We start from the raw sequence: 15,565 nt of genomic DNA on the forward strand, positions 1-15,565 counted from the left end.
ATATAACTGAATAATATGTGAAAAATTGGCAACACTGATTTAGATTATTCTACAATTCTCTTCTTTCAGTAGTGCTGATTAATACAAATATATTAGCTCACTGAATTTAATTTCCTATTTTACGGGACTAATATAAATAAGATTTGAATCTCATTACAGTATTTCTTTAATAGTCATAAAATGGGGAGAGAAAGTGGGATAAAAATTTCTGATTAAGCTTTAGTATGTCCACCAATATACCTCTTAATTCATCCTTCTACCCAAATTTATACAAAGGTGAAATAAAACTTGTTTTAATCATTGCTCTTCAAATAGAATTTATCCCAATAGAGGGAAGGCGGACTTGTACCTTTAACTCCCCTAATTAACTGACAAAAACAGCAGTTCACTCAGCAAATTGCAATTGCTTATGTAGATTGCAAACCTTTTGCAACTTAACAATAAATATACCACATGGATGATATAACTGCAGAGGGAAGAAAAAACTATCCCTAGTGGCCACATGATACTGTATATTGGAGGTTTCTTTATATTCCCTGGGCTTTTTTCTCCTAGAGAAAATAGGGTTGTTACCTTAACACTAAATACACACACTCTTCCAGTTATATACATTGACAGACTGGAGGCTTAGAACTATGGCAGTTTTCCACACCTTGGTTATCATCTCTACACATATCGATTTTAACTTCTAGAATTCTTCAGCCTACATGGTTACTGTTGACTGTTCTGAAAGAAGTTTGAAAACCTGGATGGTATCCAACTTTAGAGAACAATTGTCTGTGAAATTAAAAAACTTTGGAACCATGCATATCCAGAGAATGCAGAGCTGTGTATGGAATAAACACAACCAATAATATAGAAGATATATTAAAAAGATACTTGCATGATTAAGCAGAATTGCTCTACATTTGATGTCAGTGAATGATCCAGACTAGAATACATGTTTTTTGCTGTAGCCTGTTTACAGCCTATTGTATTTATAATCCAAGTGCATAAATTGCAGCCTTGCTATGTTACAACTCTGCCATATATTGATTTGGAAGGAATATAAGAACATTCCCTTTTGCTTTTATACATTGCAGCCATTAATTTCAGGAAAGCAATAAAATAGGAAGCTTGACTTTAAAACAGTAATGTTTAACCAAAGGTCAAACAAAATGAACTGTGTTCAAATATAAATCAAGTTTTCTAGTTTTACAGTTAAGGAACTTGCATAAAATAACCTAGAAACTCAAACACAAGTAACACCTCAACTACCAATACATAACTATTAAAAAGATTTATTCTAAAATAAAATAACATGCCTAACTTTTGAAATCTCATTTTTGAATTTTTCAAGAAAATGCAGAGCAAAAATTATGGCATTTATTGTAGGCCAGTGATGGCGAACCTTTTCAGCACCGAGTGCCCAAACCGGAATGCACATGCATGCACGCGTGCTGGAGTGCTGGAAAACCGAAGACCAACTCGCCGGTGCATGCATGCCTAGTTTTTGGCCATTTTGGGGGTCGTTTTCAAGCCATTTGGGGGGCAATTTTTGGCTGTTTTTCAGGCAGTTTACAGCCCTTTTATGGGCCATTTTCATGCCATTTTTCAGGGCATTTTCAGGGTGTTTTTGGTCTTCTTTTGGCCTGAAAAATGGCATGAAAACAGTCTGAAAATGACTTACAAAACAACCTGAAAAGGCCTGAAAAAGGGCCAGAAAAGCAGCCGGAAAATGGCCCGGAAAACGGCCTGAAACAGAGTTTTCAGCCCATTTTCCAGAACTCCAGTACCTGCAAAGATCAGCTGACCAGAAACCAGAAGGGCAGCTGGCGATGGCACGCATGCCCATTGAGAGGGTTCTGCGTGCCACCTCTGGCATGCATGCCATAGGTTCGCCATCACATATTCATTATAATTCATTAACATAGCTTCACAGAGCTCACATTTACATATTGTAATATTGTTCCATACTGTGATATTGTAATTAGTTTTAACCATGATTGTTAAACAAGATACAGATCAACAAGGTTTATTCATGAAACATTGTTTTTTTTAATAAATCAGAATGACTACATTCCCCACATCATGTTAAGCCAAAACTGAACAGATCACATTACTGTTTTAAACTGCTATATGAACCTAGCAGGAATCTTGAATCATACCTTAGAGGGGTCTACAACAACTCACCATGTCAAACTCATTGCAGCCAACTCACCATGGCCAACTCGCCATGGGACAATTTGCCGTAAGTCAAGAGTTTTACTAATATCGAAAAAATAGTGGAATCATTAAAGAAAGGATGCCAAATTGGCCTGAAAACAGCAAGTTTCTTGGCTGTTTTGGGGGCAGTTTTCAGGCCTTTTGGGGTCATTTTCATGCCATTTTTCAGGGCATTTTTGGTGGTTTTTGGCTGATTTTCAGGCTGTTTTGGGGGCTTCTTTTGGCCAAAAAAACGGCCTGAAAACAGCCTGAAAATGGCTCAAAAACAGCCTGAAAAGGCCTGAAAAACGGCTGCAAAAGGGCCAGAAAAGTGGCCAGAAAACAGCCCGGAAAATGGCCTGAAAGAGTCTTAAACCATACCTTAGAGGGGTCTACAACAACTCACCATGACCAACTCACTGCAGCCAACTCACCATTGCCAACTCGCCATGGGACAATTCGCCATAGGACAAGAGTTACACTAATATCAAAGAAATAGTGGAATCATTGAAGAAAGGATGCCAAATTGTTGAATTGTCCTGCAGTGAATTGTCCTGTGGAGAGTTGTCCTGCAGGGAGTTGGCCATGGTGAGTTGACCATAGTGAATTGGCTATGGTGTGGTGAGTTGGCCACAGTGAGTTATCCCATTCCGCCTTAGAGTATCATCATAGAATTGCAGAATTTCATGTTACGGGTGGCAACAGATGCACAAATCTCTAGTTCTTCACTGATATCTACAGGCCACCAGATCTTTCCAGCCCAGATATAACAACTCTTATTTCCTAGAGTTTGGCTAAACATTTTCACATTGCAGCTAAAGTTGACCAACATTTTATAATATAAATTAATGGGTTTTTTAAAAATCCACTTAGTTGTAAAAGGATAAGATCACCCTCTCACCACAGGCAAATGCAAGATAAGAATTCTAATCTTTGCTCAGTTATGAAGTTCAAACCAGTCATGTACTTTCAGGATACTCTATCTACAAGACTGTTGATACATAATATGTATGCAGTAGGAATGTCCAATCTATACTCAGTTGGAATGTAGAATGAGATCAGCAGCAGCATTTCAACAAACATCATATAAAGCCACTAGCTAAAGCATCACTATTGCAAGTGTTACACCGATTAACACTGGCATAAATGGAAAGATGTTGACAAGGTTCAAACAAAAGGTCAAAATGTTGTTATGACATCTGCAATTTAGGCTTAGTCTGGAGTTTTATTGTGGGAACGAACTACTCATCTTATAGTTTTTCATGTACCCAAATTTTAACTATTTCTGAAAAATGGGTAGACTTACTTATTTACCTATCTATCTTGTACCTACCCATCCACTCAGCTTAGAATTCAGGTTTTCATAACTTTTATGCATTGTATTTACAATTCAAGATATTTACTCTGGATTTGTTAGTCACTGTCTCTATTTTGATATGGGAAAATGTCAGTAACCAAATACAAATAATTAGAGCAAGACAAAATCGTAAAGTTTGTACTAAGGGTAGATAACAAGCAACAGCAACAAGATGTTTCCTGCAATTTAGCCATGAAATGCAGGATGCTATTAGCCAAAAGTAAGGATGCTATTAACAATATATATTGATCTATGTGTTACAACTTATTGTAAACAGGTGCATTAACATTACAAATTCTCTTTTTAACCAGTTAAAAGAAAGAGTGGAAAGGTTGACATTAATGGAGTAAATATAGTATATTCAGATTCAAAGCCATATATGCTATTAGTCACTAATGTAAGTATCCCACAAATCATTGGCAAAGCAATTAATAGAGAAAATAGTATTTACAAGGGATTCAAGAGACTTAGCAGACTTACAATATTTCACCATAAAGTTTCAATTCCCAAATGCTGTTTATTTCCCATTTTTAAACTATCAGCCAGATTAATACTTTTGAAAGTACAGTAGACATAACTAGTATGTATACTGACACATAACAATGCATTTTACATGTTCAAATCACATTTATTCAAAGCAAGAAGTCTGAGAATTAAAAACACAGTGTTTCTATTATACTATTGTACTCATTTGAAAGCAGAACTCAATCAAATGCTATTGAAACATTATAGATTAATCTAATGTCTCCAAAATACTCCAGTTTGCAAAAATGTAGCTTCAGGTTAAAAAAAATTCCTTTCATTAGAACTTATACAGTTCTAATAAAAGGTCAAATGCTCTTGGAATAAAATATATTCAAAATATTACTAAGTTTAATACTCCTTTCATGACTCAGCTTCAATGTGGATCTTCTCCTTTCAGTATAAAATAATGGCTAGCCATAAAATTAAAAATAGTAAGGGCAGGATATACCTAAATAAATAAGTAAGTAAGTAAGTAAGTAAGTAAGTAAGTAAGTAAGTAAGTAAGTAAGTAAGTAAATAAATAAAGTTCAAGCAACTGCTAAATCCATTGCAAAAACACAAATTCAACAATCCTTCCATCGTATCTTCTAGGTTAGACTGATTTTTAATAGCCATTCTAATAATAGCAGTCTGATATTTAAAAAATGGTACTTTATGGAATCTGTCATAAAAGACTTTCCATTTTAAGAAGTAATGGTGAAAATTACTTTAACTGAAGTAATAGCATTTGTTTAAATAAAGTAAGTCTACTTTATTTATTTACTCTTTATCTCTGTTTAAATTTTTCCACTTCTTTAATCAAAATATCAGGACTGTGTTCACACATTTATACTAAGCTGTAAACTAGTTTGCAAAGCATAATGAGTAGGTTTACAAAAAAACCCACTAAACCCACTTATCAAAATGTAATTACTCTAAACCAGGAACATGTAATACTTTTGGTAATCCTGATGAACTTTAACTGCCATGAGTCCTAGCCAGCAGACCTAATGGTGAGGAATTGAGAAAACTGCAGTTCTAAGTATCAAGGAATGGGGTAGAGTGCTAAACTCCACTGTAAAATGATATTTATGCTTCTTTCATTTTACTTCTTCAATAAAAAAGATATTTAATAATTATTGCTTCGTAAAACAGAGAGAAACAATCAAGTCCCTAAAGAGACTTAGATTAGTTATGGTCAAATTAGAATACAATGCAGTCACAATCTAATAAATCTACTGCGTTGTTTCTGGCCTCTGGTGTACTATATCCAGCATTCTTTATAGAGATACTCGCATACAAAGTTTCATTGTCTACAACTGGTGCAAACAATGGTAGTTTTGCATTCTTATAGCTACACTTTGAAAAGCCTTACGAGCTATTTCAAAGTATAATTTTTCTTGAGGAGAGAGGAACTTCAGGGCAGACTGCGGCTGTAATTGGCATGCTACAACAGGGGTCCCCAACCACCGGTCCGCGGACCGATACTGGTCCGCGGAACAACTCCTACCGGGCCGCTGGCTTGCTGGGCGCCGCCATCTTTTTTTGATGAAAAAGTGCTTCCGGTGAGCTTTTCCAGGTAGAAAGCTCACCGGAAGCACGTTTCATCAAAAAGATGGCGGCGCAACGCTCGGTGAGCTTTTCCGGTAGAAAGCCATTTCTACCGGAAAAGCTCATCGAGCGACGCCGCTATCTTTTTGATGAAAACGCAGCTTCGTGAGGTCACCGGAAGCACTTTTTCATCAAAAGATGGCGGCGCCCAGCTGATGCCGGTACCGGGCCGCGGCGCCCAGCTGATGCTGGTACCGGGCCGTGGCGTCAAAAAGGTTGGGGATCACTGTGCTACAACACACATTTGACTGTATCACTGCTGCTATTTTTATTTATCTAATTTGCAATTTCACCTCACCCATGAGTTTGACATATTCACACAGAGGCCCTGCCCAGAAAGTAAGTTAAACAAACAAACAAAAACAGTCTGCACAGCAAAAAAAAAAAAAAATCTCCAATCAATATACAGTATTATTGTTACAGCCAACAGTTTCCATTTTGTCCCTCCACCCTCATACTGAGTTTACCTACTAATGGCTTTATGGGAATATTTATGCAATTTCTTTGGCAGCAATGCAAAGGTGGTTTGCCATTGCATATTCGGGGACACTTTTTCAACTAGCAACCCAGCCAACAACTCAGTGTGTATTTGGTAGCTACTCATCCAAAACCAACTAGGTTTACACCTTTGTAGCTTTCCCAAGTTCAGTCATTTGTTTAGTGCTGCCATTTTATTATCTTCCTCCTATCTTTCTAATTAGGTTTTTAATTGTTACCCCTTTCTATAGTTTTTTTTTTAAAGATCTTCTATGTAATCTTTTGGAATTTTTAAAAATTGTATTCATTTTGTGTATTTTTTAGCTTTTAAAATTATTGTTTGCACTTCACCCTTATGTTGGTTTATGACCGTAATAAAGATTTGATTTGATTCCTCCTACTTCATTTCCTGTTTAGAAAAAAAAATATTTACACACAATCGCTACACCAGAAACCTGGATTTCTTAGACTAATTCAGCAGGCAGCAATCACTTTACACCAGAGAAGATTTAGAAAATAGCTAGACAGGGTGTTGAAAGGTGTCAAAATGCCTTTCTTTCGAGGATTCGATTTTCCCGCTGGGAGAGCTCCGGCGCAAGGATACGGACAACTGCTTGAAAGCTGGATCTTTTTATTTTTCAGGAAGGCGGAGAACAGCGAGAAGTCTGCGTTCCTGGGCTAGCTAGCTTCTTATTGTAAGTCCCTGGTTTTTTATACCCTTTTCTCCCTTTGTAAGTTGATTTTGTGTGAGTGTTTGTATTTGTGCCTAATGTTTCAAATCCTGTTTGAGTTTGTCTTTATTTCTGCTGGAGGGCAAACTCTGCGGGGTGGCCAGATTGTATTATTGGTTTTCTGTAATCTCTTTTAGCTTTAAGATAGTTTTTCATATTTGTTCTGTGGCAATCTCCTGTCTGTCCCTTTTGTAATTTATATTTTGTGTCTTTTGTCTGTTTGTTTTGCTTATTTGGTATGTCCTGTGTTTGTAAGGGTTTTCTAAATTATCTTTTGTTTTCTTTTCCTATTTGTCTAGTTTTCTTAATTACTTAGGCTTTTGTCTATAGGGATTCTTTAATACTTTTTATTTGATTACTTTTCCTATGTAAGTTTGTTTTCTGGCTGATCTGATGTTCCCCTTGGGCTTTTCCTGTTTTTTGTGACACTACTGCCTTCGTTAAATTCCTTCCACACAAGGAGTATATCAATAATTTTATTTATTAAATTTATTTGTGCCCATGTCATTTCAAACTAATTCCTTTTAAAATTTCCCCGTCAGTTTCAGCAACTTTAAGGTCACTCTACTACGGTATATAAATTTATCTATTAGCTTCAGTGTTTTATTACATATAACTTGTAATAATTCACTTTCTCCCTGCCAGATAGCAATAGCAATTAGACTTATATACCACTACGATGCTCTCTCTAAGCAGTTAATAGAGTCAGCATATTGTCCCCAACAATCTGGGTCCTCATTTTATTGACCTTGGAAGGATGGAAGGCTGAGTCAACCAAAATGCAGTCAGCAGCAGTCAGCAGAAGTAGTACTGCATTCTAACCAATTTGCCACCGTGGCTCTTAAATACTATCTTCTGTGCTTAACATAAACATATAAACTAAAAAGAATAGAAAATATTGTACTGAAAACATTAACCAAAATTATTTTGATTTCTAGAAACTTCAATGAGACTTTATTATATTACATACAGTCTCAGAGGGAATAGTGAGGTCTTAGAGTTGAAGCCTAAGCCTTACAGTTATAAGTATCATTAATATACGGATCTATCACTTTTTGATGATAACAAAAACGTTCCTTTTACAAAACCAACATAGCTTACCAAGATTATTTTGATTAGGTCAAATCAAAATCCCTCAAAAAAGTGAATTTTTTTGTACTTCTCGGAATATTTTGTCTGACTAGCATTATGATTTGTAATCAGAAATGTACTTGACTTTAAGCCTGCCTTAAAAATCTCTTTCAATGTTACACTAGGTAATGCACGTAGTAAGTGATTCAAGTTCTGAGTCATATTAAACATTATATGTTTGACACTAATAAAGCTTTGGTTCAGATGTGTCATTTATACTATTTTCTTTTTCCAGCATGGTATGATTGGGCATATATAAATTCTATTGCATGTTGAAGTCAGAACACAAGGATTGAATTTCAGAAAGGAAACAGCACACACTGAGAACCTATTCATATGACAACGTCCAAATCTGTTATTCAATGAAATCAAGTGAGAAATGCACAATTAAGTTGTGATGAACACTGTAGCTTACCAGGTGCTGGACGCATCCCATCCCATTTTGCAATCCTGGGCAGGCAGCCAAGATAAGAGAGTTATCATGTCCCTTGTGAGCTGCCATACATAACCAATGGGCTGTGTTCAGCTTGGTGAGACAGGAGCAGTGCAGGTCTGGATTAAGGACTGATCTCATGTGAAACAGTTATTCACTTTAGGATTTATGGGGCATACTAAGAAGGTCACTGAAATATTGATATAACCTTTCCCAGACTGGCTGGGAATATTGGGATTTGCAGTCACAACATATCAGGAAAGGTCAGGTTGGTGAAGGGTGATACATACTGGATTTTACCCAAAGGCAAACAAGTTTCCTTCTCTATTTGTAATGTTCTTTTGACATTTATAAAATATCTAGCAGTCATAACCTACTGCATACTATATTATAAACAACCCTAAATTTAATTAATACCTATCCCTGATCTTAGGCACAATTATATTTGAAAATACAAATATAGAACCACCGTTAGTATTTTTGTTCACATGTCATGGCGTATCCCCAAACAAGAACAACTACGCCTATTAATTCCTCCCATAAGTGGGCATGGCCAAATACAGATTATTCTCTCAAGGTTTACTTGGTATGCTCTATAAACCAGAACTCTAAGTTTGTTTTGGAAGCAATAAACCGGAGAAAGAAATGTAAAACAAATCATCATTTCATTTTCTAATTTGTCTATTTGAATAAGTGAGAATCCTAGTTTTATAATGACAGTATTATTTTATCATTTGAATCTTCATTTAACTTAGCAGGAGCTGGTAAAGTTAAGGCATAATATGACTCATGTGGAAAATAAATATAATTTCACTCTTTGAATTGTTGTGCAAGTACAACTTTTTTCTTCTATGGAAGCATCATTCTATTAGTGCATTGTAAATAAACAGCAGTGGTATTGTATCTGTGCTATACATTTTGATTCAAATTAATCTTATGCACCTAAGTTTTTAAAACTAAAAACACACCCTGATAGAACAAATATAGTCAATGGAAAACTTTGAAAGCTGTTTAAAGATTGTAAATCCTCTCTTGAAGGAAATATTTTATTTTTAATTCACAAACCATAATTTTAATTTACCAGTACTGATATTGTAAATGTAGATATAGCTTTCATATGTTTTTTGTAACTCGGAGTTGGCCAATCAAGGTTTAACTTTTTTTGTATGTATAACTTCATCCACAGAATCTCGCATTGGAAGATTGGGAAAAAGTAGAATTGTCAAACTTGGTCCCATGTCAGTTTTTAATTTATCAAGGGATTTGTACTGCTCCTAAAATGGTGTTGACTTTGGTTGCAAATCCTGAAACTTTTTCATCAGCTGATACAGCTTAACCTGAAAATCTGCAACTACTCCCCAGTAGTGGTGGTGGTGGGATTCATTTTTTTTTACTACTGATTCTGTGGGCGTGACTTGATGTGCTTGGCTTGGTGTGCATGGCAGGGAAGAATACTGTAAAATCCCCATTCTCTCCCCACCCCCCTAACCTGCTTTCCAGCGCCGTTTTCCTGTGCAGGGCAACAAAAGAAGACCCAGCATATCAGCTGGGACTTCGGAGGCAGAAAATAGATGGGGGCGGGGCCAGAGGTGGCATTCTGAACTACTCAAAATTTCCGCTACTGGTCCTCCGAACTACTCAAAATTTCCGCTACCGGTTTTCCAGAATTGGTCAGAACCTGCTGAATACCACTTCTGCCTCACTTTCAAGATTACAAATGGATACTTGGCTGGAACATTCTTTAAATCTCACCTGATGAAAGCTTGCACAAAATTTTGAATGTGTTTAATTGGAAAAAAAACCCCACCCTTTATTATGGCCTTTAGACTGGAGAGGACAACAATAAAATATTATAAATATACAATTATTTCTGAAAAAATACATAAAATGCCAGAATATATTATTATAGTAACTTTAATATAGATAGTACGAACATTTGTGCTAAACCTCAACTGTAGGTAGGATGGATACTCTAATTTCTCTTACTATTATAATAATCCTCTAACCTTTAATAAACATATTTCTGTAATACAGAGGTGGTGACTGATCTTGTGGCTGATATAGCTACCATGGCATTTTTCATTCCAAGTGATTCCATCTTTTAAATAATATGTTCCAAAATTATGCAAAAATGTCAACAGTTTCCTATTTACTTCATCTTCTAAGCGTGCATTACTTCTATAGGGATATTTTCCCCAAGTTCTTCAGCTAAAACAAATGCAATATGCTTTATTGGACTTGATTTCTTCACTGAAACTCCTTTTTCTTTTGATAAGCATGTTATGAATTAACGCCTGCTGAACTGGCAAAAATATCCCATGCATTTCGTTAAAAAAATAATCAATCTAAATGTAACTTTTACATGTTAAACGAATCAATTTAAAATGTCCATGGTTAATGACTCACTGCATTCCATGCAACAATTCCAGATACGCACTTCAACATGGTTAAACCATTATAATTCATATATTAGTTCTCAAAATTCTACTGGAGGGTGTGTTTTTTGTTAAACTGTAAAGACAAATGGTCCCCAAAGAAGACGCATAATTATTATTTAATGATAGATAAGCTTTGACTTTGGATATATTTTTAAAAATCATGCATACAGTGTTACAGCCCATGACATTTGAAGGTTTGAAAGGACAATCACTCTATTATGGAACTAATCCCTATAGGTTTATTCATATAGTTAATTAAAGAGTTTAATGAGCTTTTGGGAAGAGAAAAATACTTCTGTAACGGACAACTTTAAGCCACAAAAAATGAAGGACACAGAATACTCCAACTTATTGCGCGAAAATAACCAGGATAAACCATTAAACTATAAGTAACCATGATTAGTAGGTTGCCATAGGATAAATAGACATGTTGCATAACATAGGACTCTTTAGTAGTTGTACCACTTTATAATTCTGTTCTGTAGCATGGAATTCCTACATCAACCAACCCAACATGTGTCAGATTTTATTTCATCCTTCAATGGACACTAATTTCCAGTGCTACTTGGAGTGTTGTCCTTGTTATATGGTACTCGTAATCCAGATGAGCTGCATGGTACAGAGAAAAACCCTTCCAATGTCTTTATTGTGTATTAGGAAATGGAGTGAGGACCTCTAAGTAACTGGCAAGAAGCAGCTATCAATTTATTGGGTTGAGTACAAAATCATATGTTTTGAAACAGGCATAAATGTGGCTCCATTAGGTGTGTTTTGGCTGGCCTTAATAAAGGCATTGCCTGATTCTGGATACTTTCAACAGTTTGGCAAGTACTAATATCCTAAATAATACCTCTTTTTCACCCCTGGTTATCAATATGCAATTATATACCATGTAGAATCTTGATGTCAGATTCCCCAGCAGACCCATGGGTTCAAGTTTTTCTAGCTTGTTTTCATCAAGTTACTGGCTGCTGGTACAATAATAAAGGAAATGGTCTTCTGTGGAAAAGCTTGGAGCAATTTAATTAGAACAAGATTCTATCAGTGCCTAAACCTGATTTACTACTCAATAAGGAACACATAGGCCTTTGGCTTTGTTGGTACAAAGCCTGCAGTTTGTTCCAGTTCACATAGCTAGATATATACAGAACACGTGGCATTACAGCACTAGAAAACTAAAACCATTGCATATGTTAGTTGTGGGAGTGTGAGAATCACTGACAGCCTAGATTGCATGCTCTTTAATTAATTGCATATTTCAAGTGGCAGCATGCTATCGTTCTTGCTAAAGGGACAGGAACATTTTAACCACTAGAGGGCAAACCTTACCAAACTGTAGATAAAAATCAGAGCCAGAAAAAATATAATTGTTATATTTCATGTTATGCATGTATATATTTGGTACATAGATTAAAAAAACACCAATGAAATAACCACAGCTAAATATTCAATTGTACTCAAAAGAAAATTTGCACATATCTATTATCATATCACTCTGGCTGGTAAGAACTGGTTATGGGCAACGAAGCAAAGAATAGGGTATCCTCAATGAAAACCTGTTCTACAGCACTCAGGACCTCAGACTGGGTCAAAGGTTCACTTTCCAACATGACAACGATCCTAAGCACACAGCCAAGACAACACAAGAGTGGCTTCGGGACAACTCTGTGAATGTCCTAAACTGGCCCAGCCAGAGCTCTGACTTGAACCTCACGGAATATCTCCGGAGGGACCTGAAAATGGCTGTCCACTGTGCAAAGCTTGTTGTGTCATACCCCAAAAGACTCCAGACTGTAATTGCTGCCAAAGGTACTTCAACAAAGTACTGAGTGAAGGATCTGAATACTTATGCCTATGTGATATTTCAGTTTTTTTTTCTTTTTTAATAAATTTGCAGGCATTTCTAAACTTCTGTTTTCACTTTGTCATTATGGGGTACTGAGTGTACATTAATGGGGGGGGGAAGAGAATTTCAATAACTGAAGAATCAGGCTGCAGCATAACAAAATTGACAAAAGTGAAGGGGGTCTCAATACTTTCTGAAAGCACTATAAATCCCTCCATGGATATTTAGGTATTCCCATTAAAATAGCATTGTTTACAAGTAAGGTTTTCAATTTACCATTATTTTTACTCGATCAAATTTTTGAAACTGTCCATCTCCTTCACAGAGGAACTGGGCAGAGTACAAATAAGCAAAAACGAAAGCAGTATGTGAAATTTACAATTTTTAAAAACCAAGAACAGATTAAAAATTCGTATTAAAAAGATAATTAAAAGGCGGGGGAAGGCATTCAGGGCAGTAAGCAGTCTCATGACTATGTGCTGTTCTGAATGCCACAAGCAGAGCCATGCTTTTCATCTTTCAAAAGGCCAGGGAGGGTGTCACTGCTTTACCTCTGAGGGGAACCATAATTCCACAGGGTGTGGACAATGGCGGGAATGGCAATCTCTTCCTGGACCCCACTAGTTGGAGTTTTTTAGCTGACAAGGTCTGCCACATCCCACCCCTGCCTGCCCAGATGGGACTGGCTGATGAAAGGGGATTATAACAAAATATAAGTCAGCTTGTCAGAATCCTAACATCATCCACAAATCTTAAGTACCATTACAATGATTGCTTAAAGCATCTATTTTAACCGCACAAATAATATTTAAAAGAGTTGCACTAATTGATAATTAAATATGTTGCTATCTGACATCTCTATTTTTCCATTTTTGAAAAGTTGCTCTCAGTGTATTTTGTCTCCTAATTCTATTTTCACCACCCAGCTTAACCTTCTTTTCAATAAGTTAAGTTGCCAAGTTGAGGCAAAATAGATTTGCAAGGCATATCTATCCTGTGGTTGCCATTAATTGCTTGATTTAAATATTATGCAAACTGCTGTTTACATAATTAATTACTTGAATAGGAAATAGAAGCAAATCAATATCCTCTAATTAAACTGGAGAATTTTCCTTGCTTTCAATTTTCCTCAGCTTTTGTTTAATCCTACCAGAAAAGAGTGAATTAAATATAGATAAAATGTATACAACTAATAGGTGAGAAATAATTTTCTGTGGAAGCATATTTCATAAACACTAATGATAAAATATCTCAAAAACTGTATTTTTATTTATAGTAGAGGGGCTTTAAGGCTATTGAACATTTCTGAGGGACGTTTCTGACTTTTTACAAGTTCTATGTACAAAATTTTAAGTAACGTATTGCTGCTTGTCTCTCAGACTAAAATGCATGTTTATAAATGGATCTGGTTCTTCACAAGCAGAAGTGACAATCTGTTCCCTCCATTTCCTAAACTAAATGTAACACTAAAACAAAACCCTTTAGGGAAAGTGCTTTGCACATTCAGAGAACACAGAACGTAAGAGCTATAGAGTACAGGTATTATTTTGCCCTATGATGATTTGTTCCAAAGTTATGACAGCACTGAATGAACACTGATTATGTCTGAGCCTTGAAGTTCTGCCTGTTCCAGCACCCTGCAGTTATGCGATTGCCATCTGGATGCTTAGCAACATGTTTATACTTATGATCTGTTACTGCTGCCTATAATTTATGTGATCACCATTTGTAATTTTTCCTGTAGGTTTCCCCAGAAGGTCAGTGGGGAAGTCAGCAGGGAAAGTTGCAAGTCACAAGTCTCCTCTATCTGTGCACCCTCTCTCCCAGCCTGTGTCTCCCGCATACCTCCTCTGAACCCACCAAACCTCTCTTGCATCCTCTCACACCCTTGCGCACCATCCTCGATCAGCATTGCATCTCTTGCACACCCCCTCTCAATGTTCCTTGTACAATTGTCCATCCCCTTATCCCAAAGGTGCTTTTTCAAGAGGCAATCGGACTTTCTGGTTTTTCTTTGAAGACGTTTCGCTTCTCATCCAAGAAGCTTCTTCAGCTCTGACTGTCAGAGTGACTCTCTGACTGTCAGAGTCAGAGCTGAAGAAGCTTCTTGGATGAGAAGCAAAACGTCTTCAAAGAAAAACCAGAAAGTTCAGTTGCCTCTTGAAAAAGCACCTTTGGGACAACCATGACCTGGATGACTGAGAATCTCCATAGACATGCCCATGCCCTTGCACTCTCTCCTACACACAGCCCTCTCCTCGGTTCTTTCATGGGGTTCACTTCCTTCCTTATCCCATCACCCTTCAGTCAGGAGGTTTTCGAAAGGGGCTTCCAACCTGCACCCTCCGGTGGTTCACAGGTATCCTTCCTGGATCTTCATATGGTCCTTTATGCCCTTACAAAGCCCCCTTTTGAACCCCTTAGAACATTGTCTCTCCATTTCCTGACTCTGAAGGTAGTGTTCCCCGTTTCCATCACTTCAGCCAGGTGGGTATCCGAGCTCGCTGCTCTTTCCATCAGACAGGACCTTTGTTCCTTTCACAATGATAGGGTTGTCCTCAGTCTGGACCCCTCATTTATTCCAAGGGTTAATACCTGTTTCACAGGTCCCAGGACATTATGTTGCCTGGCTTCTGCCCCCTCCCGCACCATGACTTAGAGCAGCAGTGGCACTCGCTAGACGTAGGTAGGGCTCTTAGAATATACATTAAGCACACTTCCTCCTTCAGGAAGTCTGAAGCCATTTTGTTTCCTTTTCCCTTCTCACTTGGGGCACAAGGCCTCTTCTCCTACTATTAGCAGGTGGGTCAGATCTTGCATTGAGCAGGCCTACAAAGCTGCAGCCCTTCCGGT

The 15,565-nt window shown here is 37.0% G+C and overlaps 1 protein-coding gene across 1 annotated transcript in view; it reads right to left on the reverse strand.

The window, feature by feature from the left end:
• JARID2 (jumonji and AT-rich interaction domain containing 2) overlaps positions 1-15,565 on the reverse strand; it is a 228,448-nt gene that overhangs the window by 69,346 nt on the left and 143,537 nt on the right. The window lies entirely within an intron of this gene.

This window comes from Notechis scutatus, chromosome 3 (assembly GCF_049901735.1).
Source record: "Notechis scutatus isolate UNSWTSFEM ecotype Mainland chromosome 3, rNotScu1.2, whole genome shotgun sequence".
Taxonomy (NCBI): domain Eukaryota; kingdom Metazoa; phylum Chordata; class Lepidosauria; order Squamata; family Elapidae; genus Notechis; species Notechis scutatus.